Genomic DNA, 15,483 nt, shown 5'->3' with positions numbered 1-15,483 from the left:
CACGCTTGCCTCTGGTCAACAAATATTGAACCTGCGTACAAACGATATAGCTCGTTTAAATATGTGTGAGCGTTAGGTGGCATAAGGCTTATTATTTCCGAATATGAGCACATAGGACCACAAGTCGGCAAAAGGTGGAGCTCACTCAGACTCGCTCACGAAATACATTTTTCACTTAGGATTCACTTGGACTCAGACTCAGGGAACTCATATTCACTCGAGCTCACTCAGACTTCGACTCACGCCTCAATCTGAGTGAATATGAGTTGACTGGTGAGTGTATATACGGTTGCACCAATGCTCACATTTTAGTTCTTCATATTTTACAACTATGTGCAAATAAACAGTGTTCAAACACGGCTTGCAACTGTCTGAAGACACTTTTTCGGTAAGCATGTAAACGTTAGGGGACCTTAGCGCCCCCGTGGTACAAGTGGTATATATGGTCCTAAAGTGGCGCGTTCGATCCTGGTGGCAGTGGTCTCATCTTGCTCAAGGTGAAATTCTAAAGGTCGTTGTACTGTGTGGTGTCAGTGCACATTAAATACTAAGTGGTCGAAACTTTCGGAGCCTACTGCTATGTGCCTCAGGATGATATCGTGGTTCTAGCGCGTAAAAGCTCAAAAAGATTATTGTTATTTGCTGTCCTGTGGGTCACTGTGGATTACCATTAGTAATATCCTGTCCTAATCTGCTGTTGATTGCTTCACCTTCTTTATTCTCACGAAGCTGCATGTGCCTTGGTTTTAAGAACGCTCGACATGTTTACAAGTACATACTCATAAATGAAAGGCGTGATGATAAAAGCCTGCTAGATAAGGAAAGCTCAACCAAATCAGAAGAATTATCGGCCCTACAACTTTATCCTTGTGAAAGCGTTTCTGAAAAGAGAAATTGTAATGTAAAAAAACATACATTACTACTTTTGGTGCGTTTTTAATTAGATAAATCAAAAGTGTGGCACTCCATGCTGCATTCTTTTCAACTTTCTCCCTCTTACGCCATTTTCATTTCTTGCTTCTTCACACTAATTTACTAACCAAAAATTTTCCTCACAGCTGAAACAACAACACACAAAAAAAGATGAGCCTAACGAGCAACAACACCATTGGTAGAATGCGCCCTCGTGTGACTTTCTCGCCGCGATTATCATCATCACGATGCCTTTTCTCCTGCTGCGTGTGGGTGATCACGGGCACCACCACCTGTGATGCGCATCCGACGCCCGTGAAAACCAGTCCGACGCGTGTGTGAACATAAAAAACGAACGCAAGAAGCAAGCAAGCAAGCCCTGAAGCTAAGAGAACGATGACAAAAAAAAACAAAAAAAAACCCCGAGTCGGCAAGGCAAAAGCGCGGGCCAGCGTGGCGTAATTGCAGAGTCGCCGCTGGGCGCGCACAGTCTCTGTTGCGAGAGAGAGAGAGAGAGAGAGAGAGTGCTTTGTCTTAAGGCAGAGGAAACACCATCGCAATTCGCGTTCCTCCTCTCCCGTGTGCGCCAGAGGGGGTTCCTGTTGAGGGCCGCTGCGTGGAGGCGCGGCTCTGGTGTGCGGGCCTCCTGAGGATCCATGGCTTCCTTCCACACCGCCGGTGGGCGTGGCCTGTGCCAGGACCTTGCCCGTAGCTTCTCGGTGGAGAGCGCGGCTCATTTAAATTGTTTCCTTGCAGAGGTTGTTGATCCACCCCGTGGGGCTCAGCGTGGCGCGCGGAACCGCCGGTCTACCTTCCGTCGCCGGCATGCTTGTAAACGAGAAAAAAACAAAACGAAAAAGCAGATCGAGCCGAGTGCGTACCTGCACCTCTGGACACATCGCGGTGCCACAGAGGCAAGAAAATGCGCTTTGAAATGAAAGATTGAATGTATGCGAAAAATGAAAGCTACTTGTGAAGAGGCATGCGTACTGCTCTATTCCAATAAGTTGGAGAAGCCCGCATTCCACATGTGGGCTTCTGCAGTGATGTGTAGACACCGAAAAAAACTTTTGTTGCGGATGTCTTCCGCTGCACGAGAACTGGTACGTGTATGAAAGATTACGTGTTCTTCAGTGATTCTCATATACCGTTGTGATCAGTGATGCTAACGTCCCACCTGACGGGCGTGTGACTGTTACCAATAGCTGGAAACCTCAAACAAACTAACAAAGGACGCGTCTTGATACGTATCGTGTCTGTCAAACGAGCAACGCTATAGTGCGCGAATGACTGGCGATACGTTAGCCCACGCTGAAGCTCTGGTTCCATCCTTACGTGTATGGTTTCATGGCCCCTCTAACGTCAAGCGCAAGCATTCACCTATTGAGAGCTCTGCCGACCGGTCCACTAGAGGGCACCACGTGCAAATGTCCCCGCAGGGTGCGCGATGACTGCCGATGATTTCCAAGCCTATAGCCTTTTTCGCATAATATATGGAATAACGACTTGGGTTTCCTACCGGTCTACCGGTTGATGATGCCTGTGCATGCTGCCGCCGGTACCAAGCCGCCGTAATTATTCGCTGACGAGTGCTTCAGATGTGCACACGTGCTCGATTAATTACACGATTGCGGCGACAACGCCGCGAGTCCCCCTCCCGAGATGCATGCCTGCCTAAGTTAGTCGGCGATTAGGTTAAGTTAGGGCACAGCGTTCGTTGCCCCCTTCGCCACTGGCGGCGCGGCTGCCAGGGCCACGTGATAGGCTGGGTATTTATGAGGCGGGCGGCGAACGTCCTTCGCCCTGCTGCCTTAGCCGCTTGACCACCGCGTTATAATAACTATAACTATACGCGGCCAAAAAATTATCCGAGTGCGCATAGGAGCACAGCGTTGAAATAAATTGCGCTGCTGAACGCAAGAGATAAATGGATGAAATGGGATCTCTTGAGATATGACCTTCTTCACTTTGGTTCTTTCTTCCTGGGACTATACCACACGCAATACGAATTTTTTAGCAGTTCAGTTTACTTCAAGCGCGTGTACTTGATGAAGTGCTTGGTGGCACTTGTATAACTAAACCGACCACGTGTAAGGTTTGCATTAAAATGAAGCATGGTGCACGATTCAACCTGCAAGGGTGCAGTGATGAGGAATGGTATAAGCATTAGCGTCATGGTTGCGTAGAGCGAGTTTCTCGAATCGCCTAGTCATCTGCATGAGTCTGCGTTTTGCGAAACACGAGGTGCTGCTCACCCATGCGTAATAAGTGAGCTCATGATTCACTTCAGTTCCGCCATATGTTCCGCGATTTAGATAAGCGAAAACAGACCATGGCGGCCGCGTGTAGCCTTATTATGTTGAAATGATGACCTCGCTGTAGGCAAAGATGATCTTTACATTGTGGTCTCGCTACTCGAATTATCTATGTAACAGCAAATTTGATTCAACTTACTAAACGGCACACCTTATATAGGTGCGGCTGATACCTTTTGAACGTAACTTGTTTAGATTCGTGCTGAGTGTATCAGTCTATGACAGATTTTTTTTTTTTTACAATAAAATGAAAGTGGTTCGCGTGCCCTTCTATGATTCGGTGCAGTCACTGACTCCGTTGATGGGAATTCGGATACATTTCAGTGGCATATTTTGCGCAAATGTCGCCCACCATCTTGTGGAGTGCGTTATTTTCTCACACCAACGAATTCGCATGGTGTTGCTATATTCTGCGAAAACATTAGTTTACGATGTAGTATTCTGAACCTCTTGTCGATTTCGCCGTTTATATATGGTTTTATCTTTCCGTTTCATTATGCCATTTTAAGAGGGCCAGTTTTAACAGAGTGGGAGGGCCAGTTTTAACATCTTTATGGTCGTTTATTTATTTCTTAGGATGACTCTAATCATTTTTGTTTTATGCGTCGTTTGGCAAAAGGAGCGCAATCATTGCATTTATTCCTTTATTTACGCCATAGAAAAACATGGCCGGTTTTGCTTAGCTATTGATGCTAGTATTTTTTCACGTCGGAGGTATGTGCCTGATTAAGCTAGCTTGAACGATCGATCGCGCCGGTTATTACTAGTCATAAATTTATTATATCAGATTCAAGAAGAGGGAGGAAAAATAGAAGGAAAAGAACGTCAGGGAGGTTCACCAGCCTATAGGCAGCTGGTTGGCTACCCTGCGCATGGGAGGGGGATGGGGGAGATGAAAGAGCAGAGAGGGAAGAGAGATAAACGCAGCACATTCGGCAGCACATGCACGCACGCGCACTCAGTCATAATCCAGTTTTGTGTTTCGCGGTGTGTGACATTGCTGTTACAGCCGCTTGTTCAAGTCCGTGTCGCGTAGGAATTTCAACAGAGCTTTTGTCACCTTCTGTTGCAATGTCTTCTCTCGGGCACTTGACAGAATAGTGTCCACAGACATTTGGTTGTTGTCGATGCGCGCAAGAACAAATGCCAGTGACAGATTCAAAGTGTGCATCAGAATATGGCCCTGCAACTTTCGTGAAGAATACAAATTCGGACTGATCGCTAAATGCGTGACTTCGACACCTATAGTGCCTACGCAGACACTGACCTTCGCAGTGATACTTGGCCATATTTAGATTTAGCTGAGGCAACCATCCTTCGCGTCTAGACTTGGCTTTCCACAGCTGTAATGTATTTGCAATGGCTGCGTCATTGATTTGCATTAATTGGAGGAATGCTATAACCGGCAAACTGACCGATTTGTAGCAATTACGCGCCTTTGTCAGTCATTGCTAATTAGTTACAAAAGGAATGTGTTCGTTTTCTTGGCTAAAATTGATCACACTGCGCATCACTACCTATATCAGTACATCCCCTCATATGTGTCTTTGACTAAGGCCTTATACTCAAAATACATAACCCGCAAAAAACAGATCACTGGGCTGTTCCCACAAGTATAATACACCAACACGCCCCCCCCCCCCCCCTCCCGTTTAATACTGTGTACTAGCATTTGAGATATATCATCTTATAGAATATATTGCGATGAGATGCATAAGCTTGCTCTGTTATATGCCTGCAACACTGCCTTCTACTGAGCGTGTACCGATTGTTCTGCATATATGATGGTCTGATGCTAGTATTTATAACACCGAGAACCACATGCTTGGTTTGTGGGATTTAACGTCCCAAAACCACCATATGATTATGAGAGACGCCGTGTAGTGGAGGGCTCCGGAAATTTCGACCACTCGGGGTTCTTTAACGTGCACCCAAATCTGAGCACACGGGCCTACGAAATTTACGCCTCCATCGTAAATGCAGCCGCCGCTGCCGGGATTCGAACCCGCGACCTGCGGGTCAGTAGCCGAGTACCTTAGCCACTAGAACACCGCGGTGGGGACACTGAGAAAGTATCAGCTCAAATATCTGTAAGTTGCTGCGCCGAGCTAGATAACTCCAACAAAAGAAATAGGCATGAGAGGTCGTGGAAGTTGGGGAGGAATATGTACTTCACTTGGCGGCTCTTTAGTCTACATGGCGGAACATATTTATACAGCATTTTCTTTTTTTTTTCTGTAAGTGTTCTTTGGGTTTCGCTCGTTACCATCGCTATTACCTATATGTGCCGCTGAAATGTTGGCAAAAAGTTTTCTTTTTAAGTACAATTGTAGCGCGAGGTGTTTCGGCAAGTTCAAGTGAGAATGCTTCGAGTCGAAAAAGACTGTCACTCTCATTTTTTTCCATCGCTGCGGGCAGGAATGCCTCTTTGGTATACTTTTCAAATTTATGTTGATTCTCCTTTTATTACCTCTCCACACGTCAAAAAGAACCTGTTTAGGGAACCTCAGTGTTTTATATGCAAATGCACACGCTGCATCGCGCTATTCATGTTCCATTTGCTCAAGGCAATTGAGAGTATACAATGCGTTTATAGCTTTGCGTGCTGGTATATCCACGCCACATAATATTAGTGCATCTGGTTTAACCCGTAACCACACGGAAAGCATACCGACCGTGATTACAGGGTAGTCATCGAGGAGAGCGGTACAGTCTCGGGCGACGCCTTGCTGAACCACGTGAAGCGATGTATCGCCTATTCGTTCGGCGGATTTTATACTGGCAAAAAAGCTTTTGTTTCACATTACAAACAATGGTATAGACAGCTGTATAAGGGGCAAGGCGTACGTCATGACAAATCCATGAGATAGTTGGATGATTTGATTTTTTTTTCAATGGGAAGCTTCTGCAAACCAAGGGCATCATTCGTATTGGTTTGTGTTAGAATGATCTGCGTTCCTCTAGCGTGCGCTATTTTCGTGGTAACTGACTTTTGAACAAACAGAATGCGCAGTAACGTCATTATACATGACACTTAGAATCATTAGTGCTAGCTAAAGCCCCCTCAAACTTTCGAAAGCAGCAGTTCGTGCTTTTTTTTTTGTCAATTTTCTGCCTCTGTTCGTTGGCAATGGGAAATTCCACACATCTTGGCTGCTAGCTTGTCGAGATGAAGCAATTGTGCACTTGCCGCGCGTTTCCGTTCGCCACGCACTGCTGACTTTGCTGAGAACTTGTTGTGCATCCGTCGCATACGAAGGGGACGCCTCGGCTTGTGCGGCGTGTTTGAGAGACCATTTTATGTGCCACCTGTCGGGCGCAGCTCCATGGCATGGCCACAGCTGCGTGACGAAGCTTACTTCGTTCAGTCGTTGTTTTGTTCATTTACGATGGAGAGCAAAAACATCACAAAACAAGTTCGGAGACACCGAAGTCAGCGATCACTGGAGAACGTGTTCGCGGCGGTAGGGTTGAGGCACTACATACCGCCTCGACGCAAGGCGGCTTCTGCTGCACGCCGCCTTGGCCGAAGGGGAAGAGAGCGCGGAAGGCAGGGCGATGACAGGGGCGAACCGTCCATCAGCACTGCCCTCCTCCAAATCTATCAGAGGAGCAGCTCAGTGTCGCGTTGGAAGGCTTGGTCGCCAGCGTCGCACAGACGCACGCACACACAAGGCATCTCCTGGCAGCCTTCTTTCTCTTATCATCGCCATCCTCCGTTCCATCTCGGGAAAAACTCCCCCAGAGACGCGCAGCGATTGGCCGGCGTCCCGTCACGTGGTGAGGCGCTTCCGCGGGCGCGGCATCTGCACCCTGCAAGCCGCCCTCCCCGCAGCGCAAACGCTCCTTCCGAGGTGGCGGAGTAGCGGGGGGGAGCGGGGGTCGAAGAACGCTCCGCCAATGCTGGTCGGGCTGCGCTGGCGCCGCCGAATTCGATTATTAGAGCGCCGCCGCGGCCGCCACGCCACGGCTCTCTCCCCGGCGACGACGGGGCGCGATAGAACGAGCGCGTCAGCGAGCGAGCGAAGGAGGCTGTTGGGCGAGGAAAGAGGTTCCGCTCCTTTCCGCGCGGCGTTGCCCGTGAGCTGCAGTCGCAGAAGCGGCATGGCCTGGCGCGGCGCGGCGCGTCTCCACCGCACCGGCGTCGGCACATCAACGAGAGCCACAGCGACTGGCGGCGCAGCGCCGACAACGTCGACCACCGCGCCGCACGCCCGTCGCCGCAATCGGCCACTTCTTGGATTACAATGTTGTCCTGACGTCGCACCAGTGTGCCCCTTCGTCGTGGACGGCCTCCTCCGCCCTGTCACTGTCGTCACGGTAGGTGGCCCTATCAAACTCCCCCCCGCGCTCATCTCCCTCTCTTCCGTGCTTCCGCGGCCTTCGTGCGCGAAACGCGAAACGCGCGCGTCTGTACGCGCTTCGTTCCGGCTCGCCACCTACTCTGGTTCCGCCTTGGGATTTTTTTTTTTTTTTCGTTTATGGCCGGTCGGTCCCGTCGAGCGGAGATATTTGTGGGCATCACGCGGACGACGGCTTGCTCTCTACCGAAACGGCCTCACGTTGCGACGGCCCCATTTGTCGCGAGGCGACACTCCGCGCTCACTGCGAAGCAGCAGTTGATGACGTGCTCTGGGGTTTTTGTATATGCCCAGGTTAGCTCTATAACAACATCGTCGTTTTTTTCCTGTTTTCCGCCGTTTCTTCTCGCCAACGCATTTTCTTCTCCGTTGCTTGACTGTTCCCATTTGCTTTGACATACTATATACAACGTCCACTAGCGAATCACCCGTATTTCATACTTACCCAGCTGGCTTCCGTCCTGTTCTTACATTTTAGTGCTACATGGTCTAACACTCTCTGTTTACACCCGTCCACCTCAGTGTATCCTCATCGCAAGTTCATTGCTGCCAAGGCAGTCTCAGTGACTCGCAGCTTAACCGTCACTTGTATTGGTAGACTCGGTCCTTTCTCCGCCGAAGGATGGGATTTTTTTTTTTTCGTTTTCACTGCGACACTGCCTTGATAACTTATATTTCTGGCGGAAATAGTGTCGAAACTGTTACGTTTATCTGGTATTGTTATGTCAAGAACGGAACTTAAGCAAAATAGGAGAGTACTGTGAGAACTTAGCGATGATGACAGCCGCATGAAGAAACACATGTTTAACACGAAAGCTGACCTCTGCGAGAGGGCAATCCCCCACCCCACCCTTTATGCTCTCAGACCCTGTTGGCTGCCTAAATTTCTCCTGTGTGGCTTCGTAGTTCAACCCTTCTTCTGACTTTACTTTTCATATCAGGTCATAATAAACGTTAAAACAAACGCGTTTTCTTCACATAAAAAAGGCGTATACTTAAAGTTAGGTGAAAGCAGTTAGGCCTGAATTCAAAGATATGTGCGAATATGGAAAACAAAGACCTATCTCGTGTGGGCTGTACGCATGTAGGCTGCTAAAGACTGCTTTTAGTTTTTGAACTCGGATTACAGAGGGCATTCCATACGTGCTATTAGCCCACTCCAAATGTGCAAATTTTTCGGCGGTCAGAGAACGTTGCCAAAGAAACGCACGTAATCTTAATTGTTGCAGTTCAACGTCCCGAGACCACGATGTGGTTATGGAGACGCCGTAGTGGAGTAATCCGAAAATTTCGCCCACCTACTTTGACTTTCATCTAAATCAAAGCACAAAGCCCGCGCTAGCGTCTTGTCTCAGTCGAAATGCGGCCTCCGCGGCCGAAATTCGATCCCGTGACCTTCGGGTTAGCGGTCGTGCACTATGAACTCTATAGACTATCGCGAGGGGTGAAGAAACAAAGGTGAAAGTGAAATTCGCTGCGCGCGGCAGCAATCTCGACTCTCTCTCCTTTTACGATATCTCCCTTTACCGCATGAGGCTGAAAACCAGCTGTATCATTTTTTTCTCGTGAATAAATGGCCGTAGATAGCGCATTCTGAAAGGCGAGGACCCGCGACCTCGACTGGTCGCTATGTTAAGACAGTAAATTACGCGTTCTTGCCTTCAGTACAACGCTCGTCGAGCAATTAATGTTGCCGCGCTTATTAGATTGCCGCCGCATAATCAGGTTCGAAAGCATTCGCGGCTAGCTAGGCCAAACGACTAAAGCCACTGTCTCCGAATATACGGCTAAACTATGCAGAGAATGTTAGACATAAATATGGATGTATGTTTGCTAACACGTTTAATATATGAAGGGTGTAGTTTATGTTGTTTCTGAAATTATGGTGAATAATAAAAATTTTGTAGATTGCTCTCGAGGCAATTAGAAGCACGCAAACACCTGAATATCGCTGCACAGAAAAGGTCAATTTGACGTGTATTCTCCCCAAAGCGATCGTTGCTCATTGGTAAAAGGGCTTTGCTGATGATGCACCTGACATCCGGATTTACTGATATTTTTACTTACGAACAATGCTATAGCTTGAGACGTCTTTTATGAGAAGCGCCATAATTGGGTGTGACCGCTGCCACGAGTATCGACACCGATTAAATTGGGAAATGAGTTACCGGAGGATTAGTATATGCGTATACCCTTATAGCTAAGTGAACATTACAGTATAATCAATGCGCGAAGGCATGGTACTTAACATTTGTCTTCAACAGCGGAGACCTGTAGTCTGCATCAAGGCACCTAATACATCGACGAAGGAAGTAAAGGAAATGCCGTTGCATTTTATTTTTTCCACTCAATGCAGTTATTCAAGAAGATACTAACTTTATAAATCACAACAGTGTGTAATAATAATATCTAATCTTATGTGAACTGTGGCTCTTTCATGGTGTCAATTATGTAAGAAGTTTCACTTCTACTACATCAACTGCTTCAATTATAGACCCTGGAGGCGTCAACATTACTGTCACTTCATTATTCTATTATATGCGCGCTCATTTGTACAAGTGCACAGTACGTAGCACATGGCACAGCTCTCATACGCGCAGTTGTACACACCCCATGCACTAAAAGCATATAAAATGGCTTACGTTTACTCTTGCTTGTAGTGATTGTGCCTGATTTGATTCTATCATCGAGAATTTTTCTTAACTCTAACAAAGGAGTATACATACACCCCATTCAGGTATAGGCCTGTCGCACAGAAGTGTAACGGCATTTAAAGAATTGAGTGCAACGTATACTCTCTTCGAGCAGTTATCACCATTGCTCTCAGAATAGGCTTGAACACAATGGTAATTCGTCATGGTGTTGTAGTGGTTACGGAACCCAACTGCTGGCCCACCGGTCACGGAATGGGAACCCTGTCACAACGGCCGCATTTTGGGTGGAGGCGAAAATGCTCCAGGTTCGTGCAGTTAGTCAGGTTCACCTTAAAGATCGCCAAGTGGTCCAAATTTCCAGAGCCCTCTACTGCAGTCTCCTTTGTAATCATACCGTGGTTTTGGTACGTTAAACCACAACCGTGGAACACAGGTAGCTCAGAACAAACTTCCTACACTTTCTGAAGCTCATCTTTATTACCATGGCACGATTTCAACTTTTCTTATCAGTTTCGTGACATACAACCAGTTACAGGGGCGTAGCCCGGGGGTGAAACACCGGGCCCGTGTGCATAGAGAGCGAAAAATCACCATTTCAAGGGGGTGCCCCTCCATAAATCTATAGAATGCGCCCCCCCCCCCCCATCCTCAATCGGAAAACATTTCTGGCTAGGCCCCTGACCAGGTGTCACTAATCACTACTTCCAACGCTTCAAAAATTTTCTCTCACCATTGCTGTGGCAGTACTGGATGTTGATAGATATTCGTACTCTTGTTGACAGTGTTCTCCTAATTGCACTGCTTTCGGTCAACAGAACTAGTGTCCCGAGTCTATATGGTAAGCGAAAATAGGCCAGCGGCCGTCCATTGCTTTTGCCGTAAAGACCACGCCCACGTTTATGCGTGACTTGCGCAAGTGCATGGACTGATTGCGCTCAGTAATGAGATAGAACCAAACGGTGGCGTACAGGCCAGACCACACCTATTCAATATGGTTCCCACATCACCGGGTATATTAATTGCCTCCAATATTTAGAACACATTGCACACTCGGTCACACGAGCACATGCAACTAGTGCCAGTAGGATACACGTGCAACTAGTACGTTTTCTTCCAACTGATTCCTCTCTTTCCGCCTACGAATCTCTCCCTCCCCACGTTTTTTATCGAATGTGTTTAAAGAAAAAGTGATGTCCTGGTGTGGTACCAGCTGCTATTGTTTCCTTGTATGATAGTTTTCATACGTTAGTAATCAACTAACGGTACAATACTGGCTCATCTACGAATTTACAAACATAATCCCAATTCTGAAATACAATTGCACAAGCAACAATTGTTCGCACGTCATGAATTTGCACACTCATAGAACTTGCACGATTCACTGTGTGTAATTTCTTTCTGCAGAACAGTTCAGATGGTATTGATATTTTTTTATAACTTTCTGACCGCAAGAACCCTATATAGACATACTAGTTGATGTACATTGTGTATTGCTATATACAACAGCAGCAGCGTGTGCAGAATTATTGTGCAGTGACGCCTGTTGAATAAAATGTTCGAGGCGAACAAGGCACTAGATTTAATGCGTTTGTACTAGGTATATACTCGCTTAAATGCCTCACCTCATAAATCTCACATAATATCGATTATAACTTGGTGAAAGGTAAGATTTATTGTGAAATCTGCATCTGAAGCAAAGAAAGTTTAAAACCCGCGTAAGGCTATTACTAATGACGTTTTTTTTTAGTTTAATTTTACTATGCACTCTTAGCTTAGCTTAAGAGTGGTGGTTTTGGGACGTTAAACCCCTTACATCAATCATTTAGCTTAAGAGTGAATAGTAAATCATCTGTTTGAAGTAAATTAACGCATAAGATAAGCTCATATACTTTAAACCATCAGCTGCATCTTTGTAAATGAGTTACAAGAAAAGAAGAAAACGCGAAAGCCGTTATTTCGAAGTTAAGCATAGAGATAAACATGTCTACTAATACGAGTCACTAATATAAAGAAAACAAAAGACAACACGGTACAGTGATAAGGAATCTATGCAATCTGATCAGGTTTGTTTTGTCGTTTGATAGAAGGGCTCAATAAACAAATCAAGTATGTAGTGAAAGATACTGCCTCAAAATATGGTACCTTTATAGAAGTTGAAGTGATATTTATATAAATGCAGGCATGAGAAGGGACTGAGGGCCCATGGCAGACTATTACAAAGCCTTGGTGTGGAAAAACAAGCAAAAAAGATTCCGAATTAGCCCTAAGGTTTAAAAGGTACAAGAAGGGTGGGAGATTCAGATTTTTTCTACGCTTTGAAATTTAATGGGAAGAACGCTAGAATATATGGGACTGGAAGAGACGGCATAGATAAGAGCTCACAAGATTTCCGTGTGGCATGCATGTTTGTGCACATGAATGGGCATATACGAATGTTCTTGGCTATTGGAATCGAGAAAGTCTGATCGCTGGATGACGTAACAAGAAAGGCGAGAGGTAAAATATGTGTTACAGTTCTATGTACGTAAAAAAGCCCGCATTATGGTGAATCCACTCACGGGCTTAGCCTTGTCTTCATTATCTTCGTTTTTGTTTTTTTCGTACTCGTGCCTGTACTTCGCTAACTCTGCGGTAGCTATATAGGTCTGCGTGTTACTAATCGAAAGACAAAAAGGTAAAGGAAACAATTTTACGTTGGCCAGTGGAAATATCCGATTGGCAACCCTGGGCGTGGGAAATAAAAATAGGAAGTGGAAGATTGAAAAACCAAAGGGGACATTATTTAACTCACTGACTTCCGCAAGCAAGATGAATTTCGCAACGAATTCTCCTGAGTACCCGGATGTCAGACCTGGCGTTTCGTGCTGCTCTTACGCATTATATAGGCGTTGTTTCGCCAAGTTTTAACTCTGCTATATCGTATAGAGAATACGCCAAGATGGCAACTGTGAGTGAGTTTTCGCGTCACAAGGAGCTAGTGGTGTGTCACACGCCTTTGTCCCTAAGAAAACTATTGAAGAAATGCTTCTCAAACAGAACCTTCGCGACTTGTCTCAAAGACCTTCTCAAAGATGCGACGGCATGCGCAGACCGTGGCTTCTGCATACGGGACGCGCATTCTCCGTTGCCGAGTGCGATGCACTGTACATATGTGTATATATACAAACGCTCCCGTCGGACGGTGTCTCGCGTTGGTCGACGTATATTCGCGAAGGAATCTATCACGCCTTCTGACTTTGCCACGTGGACGACAGGCTTTAGGCGCGCATATTCAGGGCCACCATAAAGAAGATTTACGCCCGCTCAATGGATGACGGGAGGGCTGGCTTTATGACCCGACCCGGCGGCTCACGGCGTCTAAGGCCTCCATACATAGCGGGCCACGCTAAGCACGCCTTGTTTGTTTATGCGTGGCGGGAAGGGCCGAATTACCGGTCGACCATGACCCTTTTGCATGTCGCGTAAACTGGCACGCAATGCTTCCGTAAGTGTCGAGGATACCAAAGCCGCGAATTATGCATTGCGTTCAAGTTACCTGCTCAGGCAGTATCGGGCGGATATTTGGCAGTCGATAACATCAGAATACGCTACCGAATAAGCATATAAAAGACTTAAACGTTTGCAGGCCAATCAGCTTACTGTCGGTGGTATACAATAACGACAATAACTTGAAACTGGAGAAGGGGAACACTTGTAACAAGTCCTTGGTTTGGGCGAATTGGTCCGTGTACTGCAAGGACACTTGCCTTGGGTTGGGGGAACACTTGCCTCCAAGCAAACCAGAAAAATAATCAAGCAAAGAGGTGGAGAAACTTGCCATAAGAAGGGCTTCAATGAAGGACAAGACTGCGCAATTCCTCTGTCTCGGGTGGACAACCAATATATTGCAATGTAAGGAGTTCTGTGGGGAAGTGATTTATTAGCATTTAATCAAAGCAAGCATTAATTTATGAAGTCGAGTCAAAAAGACGATTTTCAATAGCGTCAGGTTTTCCACGACACATAGGCACGTTACTTCACGGACTTCGACTGGAAGTAGCGTATACAGTTTCCTGCACAGTATACACCTATCCAACTCACCGGAATGATACTGCGGTTATGAAGATGACAATTGGGACGCATTCTTTTGGAAGGTGTAAAGCAAATGAAAAGAAAAACTTGGAAAAGAAACACTGGCAAATTATGCCACATGCCTTCTCATATCATGGAAATCACTTGGAGCGCGGCTTGAACAGCATCTTCATAAAAGGCGAACGTCTTCCTCAAAAATTCTTACTACACTCTGGTCGGGTTAAGCACTTGTGGTGAGCAGTTACGTCTTGCCATACACGAACACATGTTATAGTCCGTGAGCAGAATTTAAAGTGTGCGAGCACTCTATTATATATGAACTCTTGCACATGAACTGTACATTACCTTGTTATTCTATCGCTTGTTTCACCTTCCCGTATTTTTGTTTACTTACTTGTTCGCTTCTTTTTTCAGTCAACAACTTTTTTCTTTTCTTCTTCTTTTTTTTTCAAGGGCATAAGAAAATGGAGTAGCCGAAGTGATATAGCCTAAATCTCAACGTCTCCTCAGCAAGAGAGTTGAAACATAACAGAACACAACGGAGAACATTGGGGCTATAGTTAGCACTAACCAGCGAAAGCCCGAGTACAACAAATCTCGCGAAAAAACAAAAAACATATCAGCCTATCGAAATCTAGGGGGTAACGTATTTCCATCCGTAACACCAATATAATAAACTGGAACGATTCCACGTCACTCGGTTGTAATAGAAAACGAATAAAAAAAAAACTTACGCTGACGCCACGTTGGCTATGAGTTCTGCCCTTGGCTGTACCCATAAATATTTCGGCGCGTGTCTTTTCTGGGTTTTTTTTTCTCTCTCTCTCTTTTTTTGTTTGTGCCATAATTTCACAAATGATTTTCTGCCTGATTTATGTTCCTTGAAAAACGCGCATATATTCATAAAGCGGGTCACCTTTCTCAACAGTCAAAAACAAGTGTAAAAGTTTATTAATCAGTTTCACAAAGTCGTACTTCTTGCAGCAGGTGTGGAGGTGGCGCCTTCGGCGAATTTACGTTTAGTAGGCTGCTCGACCTCCTTCGTGACAGTTGTATGACTGAAATGATGACGTTCGCGCGTATGGTTCGAGAATTAATGCGATTTTTTCCTTCTTCTGTCGATGTAGCATTTATTAATTGGATGTTGTTCAGGTGTCCTACTCAAGACCA

At 46.1% G+C, this 15,483-nt stretch overlaps 1 protein-coding gene across 2 annotated transcripts in view; it reads left to right on the top strand.

Annotated features, from left to right (window-relative positions):
- LOC119172359 (uncharacterized) overlaps window positions 1-15,483 on the top strand; it is a 253,269-nt gene that overhangs the window by 140,707 nt on the left and 97,079 nt on the right. The window contains exon 1 of one of the 2 annotated variants that reach the window (XM_037423421.2): window positions 7,337-7,547. The exons of the other annotated variant lie outside the window; for it this stretch is intronic. The gene's annotated coding sequence lies outside the window, so the exon portion shown is untranslated. Of the gene's footprint in view, window positions 1-7,336; window positions 7,548-15,483 lie in introns of those variants that run through there. 2 annotated transcript variants of the gene reach the window in all.

This window comes from Rhipicephalus microplus, chromosome 4 (assembly GCF_043290135.1).
Source record: "Rhipicephalus microplus isolate Deutch F79 chromosome 4, USDA_Rmic, whole genome shotgun sequence".
Taxonomy (NCBI): Eukaryota; Metazoa; Arthropoda; class Arachnida; order Ixodida; family Ixodidae; genus Rhipicephalus; species Rhipicephalus microplus.
Note: the sequence above shows the minus strand (reverse complement) of the source record. Positions and strands in the feature narration are given on the sequence as shown.